The sequence below is a fragment of the Trichomycterus rosablanca genome, chromosome 1 (genome assembly GCF_030014385.1).
Source record: "Trichomycterus rosablanca isolate fTriRos1 chromosome 1, fTriRos1.hap1, whole genome shotgun sequence".
Taxonomy (NCBI): domain Eukaryota; kingdom Metazoa; phylum Chordata; class Actinopteri; order Siluriformes; family Trichomycteridae; genus Trichomycterus; species Trichomycterus rosablanca.
In genome coordinates, this window is record NC_085988.1 from 28,479,362 (window position 1) to 28,488,589 (window position 9,228).

A 9,228-nucleotide genomic window follows, 5' to 3' on the forward strand; every position below is an offset into this window, starting at 1 on the left:
GCAGGTCTGAAATGCAGGAATGGATGTACACCAACCAGGCATAACATTATGACCACTGACAGGTAAAGTGAATAACACTGATTATCTCTTTATCACGGCACCTGTTAGTAAGTGGGATATATCAGGCAGCAAGTGAACTTTTAATAAAAGCAGGAAAAATGCGTAAGGATTTGAGTGAATTTGTCAAGGGCCAAATTGTGATGGCTAGAAGACTTGGTCAGAGCATCTCCAAAACTGCAGCTCTTGGTCAGTCAAAATTAGTCAAAGAAAGGAATAATGGTAAACCGGTGACAGGGTCATTGGCGGCCAAGGCTCATTGATGCACATGGGGAGCGAAGGCTGGCCTGTGTGGTCCGATCAAACAGAGGAGCTACTGTAGCTCAAATTGCGTTAAGAGGTTAATGCTGATTCTGATAGAAAGGTGTCAGAATACACAGTGCATCACAGTTGCAGGGCTGTTTTGGCAGCAAAAGGGGGACCAACACAATACTAGGAAGGTGGTCATAATGTTATGCCTAATCAGTGTATATTAACAACTTTTTTTTTATTTTTGCATTTTCCATACTGTTCCAGCTTTTTCTAATTTGGGGTTACATGATTGCATAATTTCAACTTTATACATACCTGTTTTCTAATGTGGAATTAACTAAATAATGTCTTTGGTCAATCTTTGGGAAAGTGATTTTGAAATTTTTGTTTTCCTTTTTCTCCCACTTTAGCGCATCTAATTTCTGCCCATCAATCATCCTCTCACTAATGCTGTTCCCTGCTTCTGATTGGGGAGGACGAGGCTGCTCCACGCCCCCTCCGACACGTGCACAGCAATCGAACATATTATTACCTACACTTGACGAGTGCAGGGGGGTATTCCAGAAAGTGGGTTTAACAAACTTCAAACTTAACCCTGAACTCCGAGTTGACTTATCTCACCGTGTCATAGCCAGAGTTTTCGGTTCCACAACAGCTGATCAGAGTTAGATTAGAGTTAGATTCACTGAGTTAGATTCACTGAGCTGAACTCATGGCTTAGAGCAAATTTTCTGTTACTAAATGCACACAAAACAGAGTTTATGGTGACTGGCAAAAAATCTGTTGTTTCCTCTCTCACTGATTTGGTCCTTCCCATAAATGATATCAATATCAAACCTGCTGTTACAGTACGCAATCTTGGTGTCATATTTGACTCTACTCTGTCTTTCGAACCTCACATAAAATCAATATCCAAGTCGGCCTTCTACCATTTACGTAATATTGCGCGTATCCGCCCTTTACTGTCCTCTAGGGCAGCGGAGACTCTGGTTCATGCTTTTGTGACCTCTCGGCTGGACTATTGTAACTCTCTGCTTTACGGGCTTCCTTCCAGGTCACTTCGCCATCTGCAAATTGTTCAAAACTCCGCTGCTAGGATCCTCACTCACACCAAAAAATATGATCACATCACTCCTGTCCTTGAGCAGCTCCACTGGCTGCCCATTAATAAGCGTATTCAATACAAAATATTGCTTCTCACTTTTAAGGCACTGCATGGGTCAGGTCCGGCTTACTTGAGGGACCTTCTCAGGTTCCACACTCCATCTAGGAATTTAAGGTCATCGGATGCTGGTCACTTGGTTGTTCCTAGGCACAGGCTCAGTACCATGGGCGGTCGTAAAAGTAATACAGCAGCAGCAGCAAAGGAAAGGGAGTCAGCTTGGCAAAAAATTGCGAACCGAGTTAATGCGTGAGTTAAAATTAAATAAAAAAAACAAAACTTACAATAATTCACTTAGTGAAAGGATATGGAAAAATAATTTTAATATTTGTCTTGATACACTTTTTTTTCTTTTTTTTAAATTAACCTAGGTGTAATCCAAGTGGGATTAAACGCACATGGCAGCAAATGAAGATGAAATATAAAAACATAGTACAAAGTGGTATGACTTGTACATAACTACCTAATGTTCTTACTTTTATCAAGCTAGGTATGCCCTACAGTTGATTATGGTTTTGTAGCTAATAGGAAAAAGGCTGAGGTAAGGAAAACAAGAGGGGGGCCACCACCACCGCCTTTCACCCAGGCAGAGGAGCTGGCACTGTCACAGAACAGTGGCAGGCCTATAACTCATGGAATCACTGGAGGGAGCTCATCTGAGCCAACAAGCCCCCAGGACACAACTCTTTATGTTAAAGGCATGTTTATTACATTTATTAGTTTCTAGTTCATAAACTGTGAGAACTGCATTGATAATCTAAACATGTTTAATGCCATCTCTCCAGTGATTGGTGGTGTGGTGCAACCAAATGAGCCTCCTGCAGTTGTAAGTGATCTTAATGTTCCTAAATCTTACTTGATGTGTATAAATATCTTTCTGTTAAACAAAAAACAAAATTCCTGTTGCAGGATGATGATGAAACAATCTCTGCTGCCTCAGAGTGGGAGGATCCTGGGAGGCCTATGGAGGTACAGCATACGTTGCATATGTTGAATATGTTGACCATGGTATTTCATTTGATTAAACACGGTAATGTGTGTGACTGTCCTATAACAGAATGTGACTGGTGATCATGAATCTAATGAGGAACCATCCACCTCCAAAGCTCAGCTTGGAACAGTAAGAATATATTTAGAACACAAAGCTATTTATTTGAGCATAACATGGTATTTTTGTCTCTTTCTTTCAAGTTGGCTGTAAAAGATTTATACAAGGTCCACCTGAAAAAACAAATTGAAAAGTGTGATCTTCAGATGGAACATATAAAACTCCAAATAAAACAGACAAGACTGGAAATTGAGTTGCTGGAATATAAATTAAAGGTGGGAGTAGTTGCTGTGAGTGTATATATGTTCTTACCAAGAATAAGGACAAGAAAATTAACTTGTTGGCATTTTTTTTTTTTTCAGGAAATAAAGAAATCATAAACATAAATTAAGTTGTCCTCAGTTTATATTGTAAAGGGCAGATGGGTAAGGAAAATGGTGAAAAATAATCTATCAGAGAAATAGTGATTGCAGATTGCATTTCTGACAATTCGACCATTTCTGTGTTCGGGTACACTAAGATGAGGTTCCTCCTCATCATTTATTTGGGGTATGGCAGGATGTTGCTCCCTTCTGATAGTGGCAATGTTGTGCAATACCACACATGCCACTATAATGTCACATGCCCTCTCTGGGGTGACCCTGAACCCCCACAGGCACTGAAACCTGGCCTTGAGGATCCCGATTGTCATTTCAACCCTTGCTCTTGTTCTGCAGAGGGCCAGGTTGTAGCGTGACTGTGGTCCAGGCTCAGGGTCATGGTATGGCGTCATCACATATGGCATGCAGGGATACCTTCTGTCTGCAACAAGGAGGCCGTCGTATTGTCCTGTAAGCACACAGGGGGTGCAGTGATTTAAAACTGAAACAATGTAACAATACACTGAATGTGAACCCCACCCATAGCAAAAGTGCCACAGGCTTACCCTGATCAAATTTATTGTATAGTGCAGACTCGCGAAAAATCCTTGCATCATGCACAGAGCCTGGCCATTTGGCTTCAACATTTGTAATAATGTTGGTAGCATCACATATGATCTTAATGGAGGAGAACAATAAGTTTATGTAATGTATTAAATGTTAGACTTTTATTTTTTAAAAAGTAGTACATTTATGATGGTCACTACTTGTATATTAATGCTGTGGAAGGATTTTCTGTTTACATAATCCCCTTCATTTTCGGCAGGTGCTTTAATTGGAATGTGGGTTCCATCCATGCATCCAATGACTCTTGGAAATCCTAAAATATTAAATGTTGCAGAGCTATTTATCTTTCACTTCCCATTTGTTTGATCATTTTGTAATCTTTGTTAATGAAGACAAACCTGCAATTCTGTGGAATTCCTCTTTGATGTTCATTATAGGCTTATGCCCAGGGAACACCACAAAATTGTACAACAACCGTTTTAATGCTAGGCATACTTTGCGGACTGACCGACATACAGTTGCCTTGCCTATGTGTTCAGCGTCTCCTACATTGTATAAAAAAGATCCATTGGCAAAAAAACGGAGAGCAATGCATAAAGTCTGCAAAGATGTGAGGGCTGATCCACGATGTGTAATATTTGAAATGTGTGGCTTAAGAATATTGTTTAGGTATATAATTGACTGCGAGGAAAAACGGTAACGTTCGCGGAGAAATTCATCGGGAAATGAAATATGTCTAATCTGGGTCTAATTACTTGTTTGCGATGAAGAGCTCTGCGAATAATTTGCGCTTCGATATCAACTGGATCCTGGAGAAAAGAACACGCCATGTTTGCATGAGAAAAGTGTGTGTAACCCCGGGTTAGGTTTAAGTTAACCTGCCAGCGAGCAGGTTAGCTTCAGAGCATAAGTTGCTATAGTAACTGACTCAGGTTCTCTTTAATCTCGGTTTCTGGAACGGAAAACCCCGAGTTTTCGTTAATTCTGAGTTAACTTACCCGGTTTAATCACTTAACCCGCTTTCTGGAATACCCCCCAGTGCAGTACAACGCTGTGTACAGAGAGCCACACCCTCTACCGCATTCCTTTCCCATCTCTGTGCAGGCGCCACCAACCAGCCAGCAGAGGTCGTAATCGCACTAGTCTGAGAGAGAGTCCCCATCCGGCTTAATCCCGCCCCTTATCTGAACAACAGGCCAATTGTTGTTCATGTGGCCGCTCAGCCTCAGCCGGCAAGGCAGAGCCGAGATTAAATACAATGTATTCGAGATCTCAGCTCTGGTGAACAGCGTGTGCTTTACCGCTGCACCACCTGAGCGATGTGATTTTGAAAAGTTGTTGTACATTTTAGTAATAAAAAAACAAAAAAGTTTGGGCCTTTTTTTTACTCTACTTAATAAGAATTTCAAAAACAAATGACATCACTTTTCTATATAGTCACCTTCCAATGCATTTTTCCCAGCGTCATATCAACTTTTTAATGCCATCAGCAAAAATGTTTTTGGTTGAGTGTGTAGCCACTGATGCACCACTGCTTTCGCATCATCTTCACATGAAAATCTTATTCCCCTTAAAGCTTCTTTGAGCGTCCAAAAAGGTGGAAATCGGATGGCGCTAAATCCGGACTATAAGTCTCTCAGACCAATTATTGCACCTCTCACCCTCACCAGTTCCAGTGAAAATATAGAAGTGCAGAAACGTTTTGAAGATCCCTCGTAGTACTTCATTTTTTTATACAAAATGTCAGTGAACATCTACATAAAGTTTGTCATAATTTGTTTCATAGACTTTTGCTCATCTGTGGTTTGGTTTATAGACAAAATGCCATGTCTAACAAATCTGACCCACTCGATATTTTCATGTCCCGTTTTTTAAATATATAATTGTTAAGCCTCAAGGCAGTCTTGTTACACACTGGCAATGTCCATCCTTCAGTACCTGTTGGTTATGCTGCACACATGAAGAAAACCCACGAGAACATGGAACTATTGTTGAAACACATCAAGTACAGCAACTACAGCTGAAACACCTGTGCACTACTGCTGCTCGGATATACCAAGTATTGCTGCTTCATTTGCGAATGGGATAGCTGTGATAAAGAGTCACTTTACACTAAAACTAGAACAGGCCAATTTGTCAGCAGTTGACTCCAGGGTATGAAAATGTGGCATATAAACCACTTGTGGGCCCAACAAAGATATTTTTGCCTGCACTTAACATAAAACTCGGGCAGGTGAACACTTTCGGGAAAGCAGTGAACAAGAAGGGAGAAGGTTTTCATTATTTGAAACAAATGTTCCCAAAAATAACTGATGCCAAAATTAAGGTAGGCATTTTGTTGGTCCACAAATCCAACACATCATGAATGACAAACAGTTTGAAGAGTGAGTGGTGTGACCTGAAAACATTGCTTGGAATTCATTTAAGGATGCTGAAAATTTCTTTGGCAACTATCTAGTGCCAAACATGTCACTGAAAAGCCAATTCCTGCATTCACACTTGGATTACATTCCTGCTAATCTTGGTGCAGTAGGTGATGAACATGGCAAGCGCTTTACCAAGACATTGGCACGATGTAAAAGTGTTACCACGGCTACTGGAATCCATCGATGCTGGATCACTATTGCTGGACACTTATACAGGATGCAAGAGACGTTGAGTACAAACGAAAATCAGCAGCAAAAATCTTACACGTGTAAGATTTGAATGTGTTATAATCAGTACAACTTAATCTCATGTTTTTTAAACTTCAATGTGATACAGACAATAAGAAACTATATTTGTGTTAAGCTCGAATGGATTTATCACATCACCAAAAATGTTCAAGGAAGCAAAAAATTGTTGTCCAGTGTAATTCTTTTCTGCTCTGTGTTATGTAATTGCTGTGTGTGACAGTAGATGGCGCCGTACATCTTTAAGGCTGCAGTTTGTTTAAAGAGAAGGTTAGCAGGAATATGATTAAATATTGACTTGGACCTAGTCGTTTTTCCTTCAGTTAAAAGATAATCTTTACTAAATGTTATAGAGATACATTATTTTATTATTTTATTATTATATAATAAGAGTGCAGAATGACGAAAATGTTTCTCCGTAAAAATATTTCCATGAGGTCACCATGGTAAAGTTAGTTTTATATTAGACATAAAGTCGGGGTTATTATAGCCAGTAAAACTGCATTTACTACACATATTTCTAGGTGCAAGGAAGGGGGCAAGGCTGACGGGGTTGAAGTGCCCTCAATCAATTTCAATATTGGTTCATATATTGGTTTTCAAAAAAGAGGGTGGGTAAGTAATTTCATGTAATTGGTGGCACCATGGCAATGTGCATAAAGTGGGGTTTAAATATTTGACAAATGCATCAGTAACAATGAAACTATGTTATTGAACTGTAATAAATAAACAGCTACTTTAAACAAGACAACTAACAAATGCATTATGGTCAGATAATCTTATTACTGTCATTTCAGTGTATGGCCCTAAACAATAATAACAACTAGTATATATATATATTATAATAAAATAGTTCATTAATATTTTAACAGAATGTGGCGCTATCACAGCGTTACAATAACCTCTATCTTAGAACAAGACAACTAAAAATGCATTTATGGACAGATAATCTTACCAAGGATCCCGAGCAAGACAAAATCAAATTTGTATTTACTCTTGGGCATTTTAAAGAAAAGTGTGAGAAGGCGAGACCTAAACAGAAAGGTGAAATCAGTGCAAAAACACACAAAGAATAGACTTTGTGCACATCCTGGTAGGCCGGCCACTCTTGGGAAGGTTCAGTATTGTTTCAAGTTTTCTCCACTTTTAAATAATGGCTCTCAGAGCCTTAGCAATGGTTTTGTAACGTCTTCCAGACTGATAAATTTCAATGTCTTTGTTTGTGAAACATTTCAGCCTGCTTCACATTGCCAGTCAGGTTCTATTTAAGGGTTTTTTAGATATAACTGATTTGGCAGTAGACATGTGTGAGTGTGGCTAGTGAAATATATCCTACTGGTCAATTGAATTTGGTTTACTGGTTGATTTAATAGCTAAGGGGCAATCACATTTTCCACATAGGGTCAGATAGGGCTGAACAGAATCTTTAATAAATAAAATCTTTTTTTTTTGTTTAGTCTCTTGGCTAATAAGAATAAATTCTCTTGTAAAATGTCCTGGTACATTCTCCATTCATGTTACATTAGTTAACATATAATGTCATTAATACTATTTTAGTTATATCAGAACATTGTTCCGGTATCTAAAAGCATAATCTGTAATTCATAATCCCACTAGCTATAACATTTAAATGAATAGGGCCTGGTTTAAAGCTAAACTAAAATTGTTAGCCTTATTAAAAAAAAAAACTAAAGAGTGCAATACAATGGTGCACAATGTTTGTTCAACCCCCTTTTACTTGTTCCTGTTATATGCAGTGGAAATTTTCTCTTTTTTGTCAATATACCCTGAAATAAAAATAAATTAAATATAACTTTTTCCAGCTGTATTATTATCCTCACCATCAAAGTGAAGAAAATCCAATAAATTATTATAGTTTCATTAGTAAAGTACCTGGTTTGGTTAAGTAACCAGAGCTGACTGAGGAGAGAAACTTAGAACGTGCACAAGCTTTGCTTCATGCTTCTGACTCACTTATAGCGATATTGTAAACAGAGCATCTCCCACTATACACCTCTCTTAAAGACACACACAAGTCCTATAACAGCATTGTTTCTGTCACCGATTTATCTTCACTATTAGCCCTATTTTTAAGTTGTTGGTTTTTTTGACTGAGTTTGATAACATTAAATGTGTGTGTGTGTGTGTGTGTGTGTGAGTGTTCAGGGAGACTAATCAAATATGTGTTCTGTGGGTGAAAAAGGAATTGCTTTCTTCTTCTTCCTCGACTTTTGTCCCGTTTGGTTGCGGGGTCGGCTCTTGGCGGATCATGATCCGCATTGATCTGGCACAATATTTACGCCGGATGCCCTTCCTGACACAACCCTCCCTATTTTATCCGGGCTTGGGCCCGGTACTGCAATGCACTGGTTTGTGCATCTAGCGACTAGGTATCTATAGGACAATTCAGTGTTTCCAATTAGCCTGGTGGCATGTTTTTGGACTGTGGGAGGAAACTGGAGCACCTGGAGGAAACCCCACGCGGACACGGGGTGAACAGGCAAACTCTGCACAGAAAGGACATGGACCGCCCCATCTGGGGATCGAACCCAGGACCTTCTTGCTGTGAGACGACAGTGCTACCCACTAAGCCACCGTGCCACCCTGAAAAATTAATTGATTTAAAGTAAAAAAAATCTCGTAATGTCGCACCCCCCTGGACAGGTACTCCCCACAGGTTGAAAACCTCTGCCCTAGAGTGGCTAGCCACAGTGGCTAAGTGGGTAGCACTTTTGCCTCACAGCAAGAAGTTCCTGGGTTTAATCCCCAGGTGGGACGGTCTGGGTCCTTTCTGTGTGGAGTTTGCATGTTCTTCCTGTGTCTGTGTGGGTTTCCTCCAGGAGCTCCGGTTTCCTCCCACAGTCCAAAGACATGCATGTGAGGTAAATTGGAGATATAAAATTGTCCATGACTGTGTTTGACATTGAACTTGTGAACTGATGAATCTTGTGTAATGAGTAACCACCGTTTCTGTCAGGAATATAACCAAAGTGTGTAAACATGACGTTTAAATACTAATAAATAAATACAAGCCTCTACTGCGCATCTTGCCTTGCCTTGTTTCGCCGCGTGATGCCGCTGTTGATGCCTAGAGTCGCCTAGACGACGCTG

At 39.8% G+C, this 9,228-nt stretch overlaps 1 pseudogene; it reads right to left on the minus strand.

Moving 5' to 3' along the window:
- Positions 1 to 2,922: 2,922 nt before the first annotated feature.
- Positions 2,923 to 4,275, minus strand: LOC134317014 (putative nuclease HARBI1; annotated as a pseudogene).
- Positions 4,276 to 9,228: the final 4,953 nt, after the last annotated feature.